We start from the raw sequence: 14,726 nt of genomic DNA, 5'->3' as shown, positions 1-14,726 counted from the left end.
TGATAGATGTTTTTTTTTCTGGATGGACGACGAGACTGAGCTGAACGGCTGCCCTTATTGGTCCGTACCTTGTGATCTGACCACATCAGACACACACAAGTGCTTTTTTTTCAATCTGAGACGGCGGCTGCTGAGCTGACTGACGCTGGTTTTGGTTTCTCCACTTTGAATAATTGGTTTTGTGACCGGAGGCAGCATGCTGAAAACTGAACAAACAGGCAGAGCGACGGGGCCAGTGCCTGTCAGCTGGCTCTTCCTGGCATCGTGCCAACATTCCGCAGCAGGTGTCAAATACCACCGCCAAAATAATATCTCACAACACCCTGGCAACACTTCTAAATACAGGTGAAAGCAAACAATATGTCACACAGCTACACGTTCAACTCCATTCCACCAGTAGATTATCAGAGATATAAAAAAGATGTTTTCAATTGTTAACTTGGGCCCTCCAATAATTTCACGCCTTCTTTTTTTTGTGGGACAAGGAACAATTAACCTGTGCTATCCCATGTGTTTCCTGTAACGGTGTTGCTGGGGCACACTTTATTTGGACCTCCTGCAGGGACAAGCTGTTGAAATCTCATTTGCACAAGCAGGTAGATTGGGCCCATTTGCTTTAATTGACTTGGCGAGTAAATCCGATCATCATTGACTTAACGATGGGGGAGGTGGGGCTGCGGGGAGATTCCAATCATTGTTTGGACACCTGCCTCAAAGTCTTATATTGAAAGGTTTGCTGAGTTTCAGGCAGCCTACGGGCAATATTCGGAGTGACAGTCAGACGGTGAGTAAAAACGCAGTTACTGCCAGTGTGGGCTAACTCTGCCGGCATGAACAGAACACAGCATCACCCTCCTGTACGGCTCAGAGACGTGGACCACAGTAGACACCTCAAATCGCTGGATAAATACCACCAACGATGTCTCCGCAAGATCCTGTAATCCCCTGGGAGGACAGACGCACCAATGTTAGTGTCCTCGATCAGGCCAACATCCCCAGCTTCAAAGCACTAACCACACTCGACCAGCTCTGTTGGGCGGGCTACATTGTTCGCATGCCTGACACAAGACTCCCAAAGCAAACGCTCTACTCAGAACTCCTACATGGCAAGTGATCCCCAGGTGGGCAGAGGAAACGTTTCAAGGACACCCTCAAAGCCTCCTTGATAAAGTGCAACATCCCCACGGCACCTGGGAGTCCCTGGCCAAAGACCGCCCTAAGTGGAGGAAGAACATCCGGGAGGGCGCTGAGCACCTCGAGTCTCATTGCTGAGAGCATGCAGAAAACAAGCGCAAGCAGCGGAAGGAGCGTGCAGCAAACCAGTCCCACCCACCCTTTTCTTCAACCATTGTCTGCCCCACCTGTGACAGACTGTAATTCCCGGATTGGACTGTACAGTCACCCGAGAATTCACTTTTAGAGTGGAAGCAAGTCTTCTTCAATTTCGAGGGATTGCCTGTGATGATGATGTTACTTTCGTTAAAGCGGCCTTGAGGGAGCAGCACTTGCAATAGAGACCTGCTCTGCTCTTCCCCAATTCTTTTCTTCCAGTGGTCCCTTCAAATGAGAGTCATAAAAGGGGCGGAAGTCATGTCACAGTGATGTAAAGCTCTGATTATACCCCACTTGTAGAGCACTGCATTCAGTTCTGGGCAGTGCATCTCAGGAAGGAGGTATTGGCCTTGGAGGGGCTGCAGCGCAGTCACCAGAACAATACCAGGGCTAAAACTGTTAGATTATGTGGACAGGTTGCATAGACTAGGATTGTATTTTCTCGAGTATAAAAGATTAAAGGGTGATCTAATTGAGATATTTAAAATGATTAAAGTATTTGATAGGGTAGATAGAGAGGAACTATTTCCTCTGGTGGAGGAAGTCCCGAACAAGGGGGCAATAAAATTAGACCTACACCATTCAGGAGTGATGTCAAGAAACAATTCTTCACACAAAGGGTACTGGCAATCTGGAACTCTCTTCCCAAAAAACCTGGTAGATTTTGCTTGATAGATTTTTGTTAGGTAAGAATATTAAGGGCTATGGAACAAAGGATGGAGGTGAGGTACAGATCAAGGATGACCTAATTGAACGTTGGAAGAGGCTCGAGGAGCTAACTGGCCTACTCCTGCTCCTATGTTTAACTGAAGATTTAGTAGCCACTCCCGAGATTCAGAGAAAATGTGAGTCTCCAATACTGTCGGGTCTTTGGAGATTGATACATTTATACCAGTGTACGGGGCTTTCTCTTTGAATCGCTGCAGTCCTTGTGGTAATGGTGCTGTTATCATAAGGATAGGTAGGGAATACCAGTATTTTGACTGAGTGATGAAGGAATGCCAATATATGTCCAAGTCAGGATGGCATGTGACTTGGAGGGAACTTGAAGGTGATTATGTTTCCAGCACATCTTGGTGGTCAAGGCCACAGGATTGGGAGTTCCTGTTGAAGTAAGCTTGGAGAGTCTGCTGCACTACATCCTGTACATTGTACATACCACAGCCACAGTCTGCTAAGGATGGAGAGGTGGATATTAAATCCAATGAGAGGGGCACCAATAAACAGGATTGCTCTGTCCTACATGGTATCAAGCCTCTTAAGTGATTTTGTGCCTGTACCTCTCCAGTCAAGCGGTGAGTATTCTACCACATTCTTAACTTGAGCCTCGTAGATGGTAGCGAGATCCAGAGACAGACCACTCATCACAGGCCCCATTCTCTGCCCTGCTCTGGTTGCCACTGTGTTTACATGCCAGGTCCTGTTATGCTTCTGGTCAGTGAGACCGAGGATACTTCCCTGAGGCACTCCTGCGGCAATGTTCCAGGTTGCGATGATTGACCTCGGACAACCATTACCATGTTGCTGTATGTGAGGCGTGACTTCAGCTACTGACGTTTTTTTCCCAGTGACCTCAGTTTTGCTAAATGGCCATGGTGCATATTTGGGTGAATGGTCCCTTGTTGTGAGGACAGCTATTCTTACCTTTCCTCTGGCATTCAGCTTATCTGGATAAAGAATGTGATGAGGTCCAGAACTGAGTGGTTCCAATCGAATCCGAACTGAGCACCAGTTATTGGCGAGTAGGTGATTTGTGAATAGGTGATGATTCCTTCCATCATGTTGCTGGTGATTGGCAGGAGGCTAATAGGGCAGTCATTGTGGATAGGAAATAGCTGGGCAATTTTCCACATTGTTGGGTAGATGCTAGCAATGTTATGGCTGCATTGGAACAGCTTGGTTTAGAGCGGGGTGGGGGAGTGGGGTGGCAGCTAGTTCTAGTACACAAGCCTTCAGCAATTCATCATTGATGTTGTCAGGTTGTCGGGGCCCACAGTCTGCATTGTATTCAGTGTAGACAGCCGCTTCTTAATGTCACGTAGAGTGAAGCGAATTGGCTGGATGCGAGCACTTATGATGCTGTGGATCTCGTGGGGAAGAGGTCAAATAGGGGTTGTGAAGTGCAAATCGTGCTGGCCAGAATGTTGTCAAATCACACTGTTAAAGACCTACCAATGCACCTGAAGTTTTTTTTTTATCATCTATTTAATAGTAGGATGAACTTGTAGGGGTATGTGATTGAGAATCAGAGTCAGTTCATGCTGGTCATGAGCTGGTCCCAGGAATCTCCTGTCCCACTCATATTCCAGACAGACAGAGACAAAAACACCCAGCGACTGAGGAAAGGAGGTCCAATGTATTTAGCTGGCACATACCTGATGAGATTTTGGCTTCACACATTTAGATGTCAGTTTCAATGATCATAAATAGCCTCATTCACCAAAGTGCCGAAAGCTCAACATCTGTACATCTGTGCAGCTGCTGGCTCCCCAAGATTGCAGGGAAGCTGTCCAAGTGAGAGGGCAGTTAGGGGGTGGAGATTTGTTTTGGTCAGTTTTCGGGACCTGAGAGAGGCGGAGCGCGCGGCAGAAGCCGGAAACGCACCCGGAACTGGGCCGCGGGCCTTATCAGCATATTGAAGGCGAGCTGCGGACCTGAGGATGCCAATCGGGAGTCCAGAGGCAGCTCGCCCTGTTCTGTGAGGATAGAGTTGGGCCGGCTGTCTCTCCGGCAACGGCTGGGAGGAGGGGGAGATCGCGAGGGGACCGAGCAGGAGCAGGAGCAGCAGCAATCTTCAGCCCTGCAGTGGAGCACGGAGGAACCGCAGCGCTCCTCCTGGCTTCACATTCAGCTAAGAATGTTTTGTTTTAAACGTACCTTTTTGGTGATGGCCCCCAGCGGTCCCTTTAAGGACCGCTGGTTAAGCAGCACATAGACACGGAGATCCTCAACACATCTGGCTTGATGCTAGCTGCAATCAGGGCTGCCCAATTTCTGGAAGGGGGCTTCAAACAATCTTTAGGCCCCCTATTTGCATATGCAAAGGGCCCAACGCCTGCTTCAGGCACGTGCCCTGGGCGCCTATACCGGAGCTCTTACCGAATATGGCGGGCGCCACACTTCCGGTGCAGAATGTGTGCGCACGTCACACGCCATATTGAACACTTAGGTGTCCGTTTTACGCCTGTAAATCTGGTGCGGCATCAATGAATTTCTATGCAGGATACATCTGGCTCTGGTGGATTGAATGATAGCAGGGTAATTACTGGACAGAACCCGAAAGCCTGTAACAGTGTAGAGAATCATAGCTGCAGTTACTTTCACAGCTCTTGGTAGGGCTATAATAATTATTACTTGCATTCCAAATCCTCCTACAACAGTTGACGGTCAGCTTTAATGGGCCATGAGGTTGGACCTCCTGATATACTGCCACTAAACTACTGGAATTATGTCGGGTCTATAGATCTATCTGAGGCTTTGGTTACAGTTTCTTCATTCTCTTTGTCCTGCAGCAATGAGATAGGCCATGATTATAATAATCCCTGCCATAGTCAGCGAGCCCGTCATTTACACAGTGCTGCTTTAATATAAGTGGCAAATGAATGACACGTCTTCACGAGACCAAAATTACCACCTTTATTAGAGAGAGAAATGTCCTCATGTACCATAATTAAAGCTGTCATGCCTCGTTTAACACACATCATTCAGTGTTATTTGAACTGGATGGTCTTTAACATGAACAGGCAGACAATTGAGTTGGGCAGTAGCATTGGCAGCGGTGATATTACTGACTGAGGAAAGAGCAATAAATGACGCCTATTGATGCGCATACACTGCTCAACTGACAGAGTCGCAGTAAAACGTACCTCCGGAGTTCCAAACCAGGAATACTGCAAGAAAATTAACCCTTGAGGGCAGTAATGCACGCAAATAAATTGTTTCTTTGCAGTTAACCAAGATAAAGTTTAAGAAACGTAAAAGAATTATGGATTTTTGAATCGCTCTGGGTGGGGGATTTGTACATCCACAATCAAGAGTAGCTTGGTTGTACCATCACTGATGGAGCCCTGAAGGGCATTACTGCCATTCTGGCCCTGCATCCAGGGGTTAGTTCACCAACACAAGGAAATAACCTGCATGAACTCATCCTCACCAACCCACCTATCGCGGACACGTCTGCTCAGCATAACTTTGGCAATTGACCATCACAAAGTCCTTGTCGAAACAAAGGGAGCGTAGCACCCCATTTGGGGACGGTAACAGTAGCAAGTTCTTGCACCAGGCACGGAAGTTTCGCCCCGTGACATATCATCATCATCATCATAATCATAGGCAGTCCCTCGAACCGAGGATGACTTGCTTCCACGTCAAAAAATTCAGAGGTGTTTCAATGATAGACCTAAAATTCCAGGTTCGAACTAAATCTTGAAGGGTGGAAGATGCCTGTGCGTGGATTTTTTTGACGTGTGGCGACCGTTGCACACCAGCCATCACACGGGCTTGACAGAGCTAGGTCTTGGTCCAGTGGCAAGGATTAACCAAGACGACTGGAGACCTGCTCTGCTGCACGGATCGAGTGCACACACATATCGCAGTGTGGGCTGGCCCGTGCTGTTCCTGGGCCCTCGCCTCTTCTGGGCTCCAAACGAGGGACGTGACCGGGGCCCAGGAGAGGCGCGAGTTTGTGACATATATTCGGGTTACTGCCCCCGAGAGCAAGTGGAGTGCAAACCTGGATAACGGGTCGCTGCGCATGGTGATAATGTCATTGCTGGTGCAGTGGAACGGGATGCCACTAAATTCCCGCCGAATTTCATGGGAGTCGTTAGTGGTGCCGTGCCCGGCTTAACGAGAGGCGCAAACACCTCGAATTTCACTCCCAAAGTCTAGTCTTTAAAGTGAGAACATCTTCCATCATGTAGTGTGGCACTACCACCGTGCTAAGTGGAACAGACTAAGGACAGATTTAGCAAACCAACCCCTGGGGCTCCAAGAAGTGCTGTGGACCATCAGCAGTAGTAATGTGTACCTCCACAACTGGCCCAGCACATCCTTCACTCACTCCCTTGATCGTAATCAAGCCAGGAGACCAAAGGGGATTGCAAATAAGCAGTTGAAGAGCGGCAGCAAGCATACCTTATAATGAGGTACCACAATGGGCTTCCGCGTGTTAAACGGCAAAAGTAGCAGGCATTAAACACAAGATAAGCGGTCCACACCAACAGATAAGATTGTAAAACTCACCAGCCCTGCCACATCCAGTTGAGAATGAGCGTGGTCAACCAGGTAACGATGGGGAGGAAGAGGCTCCATGAAAATCCCCACCTTAACCACGGTGGAATCATGCACAAGTGCAAGAGGCATTCGATAAGGTGCCACCTAAAAGGTTACTGCACAAGATAAAGGTTCACGGGGTTGGGGGTGATAAGCTCTTAATAAAGGATGACACTGAGTATTCTGTACAATGAGCAAGTGTGACCTTAGCTCCTTTAATGAGACTCCAGAGTGCAGGTACCTCGTAGGTGGCCTGCTTATATACCGTGCTCCCAAGGGATGCTGGGATCCTCTGGTGGTAGTGTAATACAGGTTGCAAGGGGTTAAATACATAATATCACTCCCCCATGTAGTCAATAATACATTTATTTACAAGGTGGGATGATCTGGGGCTTTTCGCTCCCTTGTCGATCGTCTCGGTACAAATGCGGGTGTGGGTGAGTTGGTCAGTTCTTCACTGGGCTGCTGGGCAGCCGGCCTTGCCGGGCTGCTGGAGATGGTGAGTTCAGCTTTGTGGTCAACCATGATGCCAGTTGCCACTTGTGTGTCTGTTGGAGGGTCAAAATTGGTGGTGTCCTCTTCAGTTTGTTCATAGCTGTTGGTGAACCGCAATTTGATTTAGTCCAAATGTTTCCTGTATGTTATTCCATTGGCCAATTTATCCTGGAACACCCTACTCCCCTCTTTGGCGATGACTGTGCCAGCAAGCCATTTGGGACCATTTCCATAACTGAGTATAAACACAGGATCATTGATCTCAATACCGCGTGACAAATTTGCGCGGTCATGGTACACACTTTGTTGATGCCGCCTGCCCTCCACGTGATCATGGAGATCAGGGTGGACAAGAGAAATCCTTGTTTTGAGCGCCCTTTTCATGACCAGCTCGGCTGGGGGAACTCCGGTGAGTGAGTGGGGTCAGGTGCAGTAGCTGAGCAGCACTCGGGACAGCCGGGTCTGCAGGGAGCCTTCTGACACACGTTTCAAGCTTTGCTTGATGGTCTGAACTGCCTGTTCTGCCTGGCCGTTGGATGCGGTCTTGAACGGGGCAGATGTTACGTGCTTGATCCCATTGCGGGTCATGAATTCCTTAAATTCAGCACTGGTGAAACACTGACCAGGACATCAGGCAGGCCATGCGTGGCAAACATGACTTGTAGGCTTTCAAAACTGGCCATGGACGTGCTTACAGATATTATCGCACATTCGCTCCATTTTGAGTAAGTGTCCACGACAACCAAAAACATCTTGCCTAGAAATGGGCCTGCATAGTCCACATGGATCCTCGACCATGGTTTGGAGGGCCACGACCACAAACTTAGCAGTGCCTCTCTGGGTGCATTGCTCAGCTGAGAGCAAGTGTTGCACTGGCGCACACATGACTCTAAATCTGAGTCGATGCCGGGCCACCACACATGGGATCTGGCTATGACTTTCATCATTACAATGCCTGGGTGGGTGCTGTGCGGTTCACAAATGAACGTTTCTCTGCCTTTCTTGGGCAAGACCTCGCGATTGCCCCACAACAGACAGTCCGCCTGCAGGGACATTTCGTCTTTGCGCCTGTGGGACGCTGGACCAACTCCCATGGAGGACACAGTTTTTTACCAAGAACAGTAAAGGATTCTGGCTGGTCCAGCTCCTGATCTGGCGGGCCATGACGGGGGACTTCTCGTTCTTGAATGCATTCATTACCATGAGCAAGTCTGCTGGCTGTGCCATTTCTACCCCGGTGGTGGGCAATGCCAGCCGACTGAGAGCATCTGCGCAGATCTCTGTGCCTGGTCTGTGGCGGATTACATAGTTGTATGCCGACGGCGTGAGCACCCATCTTTGGATGCGGGTGGAGGCATTGGTGTTAATCCCTTTGCTCTCAGAGAACAGTGATATGAGCGGCTTATGGTCAGTTTCAAGCATCAAACTTGAGGCCAAATAAGTACTGGTGCATTTTTTTTACCCTGTAAACGCATGCCAGAGCCTCTTTTTCAATCATGCTGTAGGCCCTTTCGGCCTTGGACAAACTCCTGGACTCATAGCGAACGGTTGCAAAATCCCCGATTCGTTAGCCTGTTGTAACACACACCCTTCGGCCCTTCGAATCTGCACTGCCATTCAATATGATTATGGCTGATCCTCTATCTCAACATCATATTCTGGCATTTTCCCCATACCCCTTGATGTCTTTTGTATCTAGAAATCTATCTGTCTCCCTCTTGAATATATTCAGTGACTTTGCCTCCACAGCCTTCTGTGGTAGAGAATTCCACAGGTTCACCACCCTCTGAGTGAAAAATATTCTTCTCATCTTGGTCCTAAATTTCCTATCCCGTATCCTGAGACTGTGACCCCTTGTTCAAGACTTCCCAGCCAGGGGAAAGATCCTCCCCGCATCCAGTCTATCCAACCCAGTCATAATTTTATACGTTTCAATGAGATCCCCTCTCATTTTTCTGAACTCTAGTGAATACAGGCCTAGTCGACCCAATCTCTCCTCATACGACAATCCTGCCATACCAGGATTCAATCTGCACTCCCTCTATGGCAAGTATATCCTTTCTTGGGTAATGAGACCAAAACTACACACAATACTCCAGGTGCGGTCTCACCAAGGCCCTATATAACTGAGGTAAGACATCCTTGCTCCTGTATTCAAATCCTCTTGCAATGAAGGCCAACATACCATTTGCCTTCCTAACTGCTTGCTGCACCTGCATGTTTGTTGTAAATGACTGGTGTACAAGGATACCCAGGTCCCTCTGTACATTGGCACTTCCCAAGTCATCACCATTTAAATAATACTTTGTCCTTATGTTTTTCCTACCAAAGTGGATAACTTCACATTTATCACGTTATACTGCATCTGCCATGTGTTTGCCCACTCACTCAACCTATCTAAATCACCTTGCAGCGTCTTTGCATCCTCCTCACAACTCACAATCTCCCCGAGTTTTGCGTTGTCAGCAAACTTGGAAATATTACATTTGGTTCCCTTATCGAAATCATTTCATCATCATAGGCAGGCCCTCGGAATCGAGGAAGACTTGCTTCCACTCTTACAATGAGTCCTTAGGTGGCTGAACAGTCCAATACGAGAGCCACAGGTGGGACAGATCGTCGTTGAGGGTAAGGGAGGATGGAACAGGTTTGCCGCATGTTCTTTCCGCTGTCTGCACTTGATTTCTGCATACTCTCGGCGATGAGATTCGAGGTGCTCAGTGCCCTCCCGGATGCACTTCCTCCACTTAGGGCGGTCTTTGGCCAGGGACTCCCAGGTGTCAGTGGGGATGTTGCACTTTATCAGGGGGGCTTTCAGGGTGTCCTTGTAACTTTCCTCTGCCCACCTTTGGCTCGTTTGCCGTAAAGGAGTTCCGAGTAGAGCGCTTGCTTTGGGAGTCTCGTATCTGGCATGCGGACAATGTGACCTGCCCAGCGGAGCCGATCAAGTGTGGTCAGTGCTTCAATGCTGGGGATGTTGGCCTGGCCGAGGAATCTAATGTTGGTGCGTCTGTCCTCCCAGGGGATTTGAAGGATCTTGCGGAAATATTTCATTGATATATATTGTGAATAGCTGGGGCCCAAGCACTGATCCCTGTGGTAGCCCACCAGTCACTGCCCGCCACCCCAAAAAAGACCTGTTTATCCTTATTCTCTGTTTCCTGTCAGTTAACCAATTTCCAATCCATGCAATACATTACCCCCAATTCTATGTACTTCAATTTTGCACACTAACCTCTTATTTGGGACTTTATCAAAGTCCATCTGCAAATCCAAATACACTACATCTACTGGTTCTCCCTTATCTATTCTATCAGTTACATCCTCAAAAAACTCCAGTAGGTTGGTCAAACATGATTTTCCTTTCATAAATCCCTATTGACTTTGTTTAATCCCATTGATATTAGCTAAGTGTACATTTATTACATCCTTGATAATAGACTCGAGCATTTTCCCTACTACTGATGTAAGGCTAACCGGTCTGCAGTTCACTGTTTTCTCTCTCCCAACTTTTTTATATAGTGGGGTTACATTTGTCACCCTCCAATCTGCAGTTACTGTTCCATAATCTATAGAATTTTGGAAGATGATAACCATCGCATCTACTATTTCCATGATTACCTCTTTTAGTACTCTGGGATGCAGATCATCGTCCCTGGGAATTTATTGGCCTTCAGTCTCATCAGTTTCTCCAGCAATATTTTCTTCCTAATAATCATCAGGACAGCACGGTGTGTTCCCCAGTGTGGAATATATCAGATAGGACAGCATGGTGTATTCCCCACAGTGTGAATATATCAGATAGGACAGCATGGTGTGTTCCCCAGTGTGAATATATCAGAAAGGACAGCATGATGTGTTCCCCAGTGTGCATATATCAGATAGGACAGCATGGTGCGTTCCCCAGTGTGAATATATCAGATTTTTTTTTTTAAATTCGTAGCCAATCGTTCCAATTCTTTGTCAAATCACAAACGCCAGAGGTCACCTTGCACACGCCAAGGATCACTCTGCGCCAATGCTCTTAGCCAAAAGGCCTAGAGCCACTGCACCGTTCCTGGAAGTACTGCAATACCAGGTTCGTGCCATGGAGGTGGATGGGTCAGGTCCCCCACACACCTCCGTGGAGGTGGATGGGTCAAGCCACCCCACCCACCTCCTATTTCCAAAAAAGCAAGCATATACCTTCCTGATCCAGGGAGAACCACCTTGGGGTTATGGTGGTTACTCCCCTGTCAGGTCAGTTACGCATGATCTTAGACAAAAGGCCGAGAAGCCAGTGTGAATATATCAGATAGGACAGCATGGTGCGTTCCCCACAGTGTGAATATATCAGATAGGACAGCATGGTGTGTTCCCCACAGTATGAATATATCAGATAGGTCAGAATGGTGTGTTCTACAGTGTGAATATATCAGATAGGACAGCATGGAGTGTTCCCCACAGTGTGAATATATCAGATAGGACAGCATTGTGTGTTCCCTAGTGTGAATATATCAGATAGGACAGCATGGTGTGTTCCCCAGTGTGAATATATCAGATAAGACAGCATGCTGTGTTCCATAGTGTGAATATATCAGATAGGACAGCATGGTGCGTTCCCCACAGTGTGAATATATCAGATAGGACAGCATGGTGTGTTCCCCACAGTGTGAATATATCAGATAGGACAGCATGGTGTGTTCCCCAGTGTGAATATATCAGCTAGGACAGCATGATGTTTTCCCCACAGAGTGAATATATTAGATAGGACAGCATGGTGTGTTCCCCACAGTGTGAATATATCAGATAGGACAGCATGGTGTGTTCCCCAGTGTGAATATATCAGATAGGTCAGAATGGTGTGTTCCCCAGTGTGAATATATCAGATAGGACAGCATTGTGTGTTCCCTAGTGTGAATATATCAGATAGGTCAGAATGGTGTGTTCCCCACAGTGTGAATATATCAGATAGGACAGCATGGTGTGTTCCCCAGTGTGAATATATCAGATAGGTCAGAATGGTGTGTTCCCCACAGTGTGAATATATCAGATAGGACAGCATGATGTGTTTTACAGTGTGAATATATCAGATAGGACAGCATGGTGTGTTCCCCACAGTGTGAATATATCAGATAGGTCAGAATGATGTGTTCTACAGTGTGAATATATCAGATAGGACAGCATGGAGTGTTCCCCACAGTGTGAATATATCAGATAGGACAGCATTGTGTTTCTTTGAGGAATTCTTTGAGGATATAACGAGCATGGTGGATAGAGGTGTACCGATGGATGTGGTGTATTTAGATTTCCAAAAGGCATTCGATAAGGTGCCACACAAAAGGTTACTGCAGAAGATAAAAGGTACGCGGAGTCAGAGGAAATGTATTAGCATGGATAGAGAATTGGCTGGCGAACAGAAAGCAGAGAGTCGGGATAAATGGGTCCTTTTCGGGTTGGAAATCGGTGGTTAGTGGTGTGCCACAGGGATCGGTGCTGGGACCACAACTGTTTACAATATACATAGATGACCTAGAAGAGGGGACAGAGTGTAGTGTAACAAAATTTGCAGGTGACACAAAGATTAGTGGGAAAGCGGGTTGTGTAGAGGACACAGAGAGGCTGCAGAGAGATTTAGATAGGTTAAGCGAATGGGCTAAGGTTTAGCAGATGGAATACAATGTTGGAAAATGTGAGATCATCCACCTTGGGGGGAAAAAGACAGTAAAAGGGAATATTATTTGAATGGGGAGAAATTACAACATGCTGCGGTGCAGAGGGACCTGGGGGTCCTTGTGCATGAAACTCTTTTTGGAGTTCACCTGCATCCTTGTGCATGAATCCCAAAAGGTTAGTTTGCAGGTGCAGCAGGTAATCAGGAAGGCGAATGGAATGTTGGTCTTCATTGCGAGAGGGATGGAGTACAAAAGCAAGGAGGTCCTGCTGCAACTGTACAGGGTATTGGTGAGGCCGTACCTGGAGTACTGCATGCAGTTTTGGTCACCTTACTTAAGGAAGGATATACTAGCTTTGGAGGGGGTACAGAGACAATTCACTAGGCTGCTTCCGCAGATGAGGGGGTTACCTTATGATGATAGATTGAGTAGACTGGGTCTTTACTCGTTGGGGTTCAGAAGGATGAAGGGTGATCTTATAGAAACATTTAAAATAATGAAAGGGATAGACAAGATAGAGGTAGAGAGGTTGTTTCCACTGGTCGGGGAGACTAGAACTAGGGGACACAGCCTCAAAATACGGGGGAGCTAATTTAAAACCGAGTTGAGAGGGAATTTCTTCTCCCAGAGGATTGTGAATCTGTGGAATTCTCTGCCCAAGGAAGCAGTTCAGGCTAGCTCATTAAATATATTCAAATCACAGATAGATAGATTTTTAACCAATAAGGGAATTAAGGTTTATGGGGAGCGGGTGGGTAAGTGGAGCTGAGTCCACGGCCAGATCAGCCATGATCTTGTTGAATGGCGGAGCAGGCTCGAGGGGCTAGATGGCCTACTCCTGTTCCTAATTCTTATGTTCTTATGTTCTTATGATAGGTCAGAATGGTGTGTTCCCCACAGTTTGAATATATCAGATAGGTCAGAATGGTGTGTTCTACAGTGTGAATATATCAGCTAGGACAGCATGATGTTTTCCCCACAGAGTGAATATATTAGATAGGACAGCATGGTGTGTTCCCCACAGTGTGAATATATCAGATAGGTCAGAATGGTGTGTTCCCCAGTGTGAATATATCAGATAGGTCAGAATGGTGTGTTCCCCAGTGTGAATATATCAGATAGGACAGCATGATGTGCTCCCCAGTGTGAATATATCAGATAGGTCAGAATGGTGTGTTCCCCACAGTGTGAATATATCAGATAGGTCAGAATGGTGTGTTCTACAGTGTGAATATATCAGATAGGACAGCATGATGTTTTCCCCACAGAGTGAATATATTAGATAGGACAGCATGGTGTGTTCCCCACAGTGTGAATATATCAGATAGGACAGCATGGTGTGTTCCCCACAGTGTGAATATATCAGATAGGACAGCATGGTGTGTTCCCCAGAGTGAATATATCAGATAAGACAGCATGCTGTGTTCCATAGTGTGAATATATCAGATAGGACAGCATGGTGCGTTCCCCACAGTGTGAATATATCAGATAGGACAGCATGGTGTGTTCCCCACAGTGTGAATATATCAGATAGTACAGCATGGTGTGTTCCCCAGTGTGAATATATCAGCTAGGACAGCATGATGTTTTCCCCACAGAGTGAATATATTAGATAGGACAGCATGGTGTGTTCCCCACAGTGTGAATATATCAGATAGGACAGCATGGTGTGTTCCCCACATTGTGAATATATCAGATAGGACAGCATGGTGTGTTCCCCAGTGTGAATATATCAGATAGGTCAGAATGGTGTGTTCCCCAGTGTGAATATATCAGATAGGACAGCATGATGTGTTCCCCAGTGTGAATATATCAGATAGGTCAGAATGGTGTGTTCCCCACAGTGTGAATATATCAGATAGGACAGCATGATGTGTTCTACAGTGTGAATATATCAGATAGGACAGCATGATGTGTTCCCCAGAGTGAAAGGGCCCAAGTTTCGGCCTCAGTTGCTCCTGATTTTTTGGA

The 14,726-nt window shown here is 47.0% G+C and overlaps 1 pseudogene; it reads right to left on the bottom strand.

The window, feature by feature from the left end:
- Positions 1 to 11,142: 11,142 nt before the first annotated feature.
- On the bottom strand, positions 11,143 to 11,381 carry LOC139252650 (U2 spliceosomal RNA; annotated as a pseudogene).
- Positions 11,382 to 14,726: the final 3,345 nt, after the last annotated feature.

Source organism: Pristiophorus japonicus, chromosome 2 (genome assembly GCF_044704955.1).
Source record: "Pristiophorus japonicus isolate sPriJap1 chromosome 2, sPriJap1.hap1, whole genome shotgun sequence".
Lineage (NCBI taxonomy): Eukaryota > Metazoa > Chordata > Chondrichthyes > Pristiophoridae > Pristiophorus > Pristiophorus japonicus.
The sequence above is the reverse complement of the archived record's forward strand: the minus strand, read 5'-3'. Positions and strand labels throughout refer to the sequence as shown.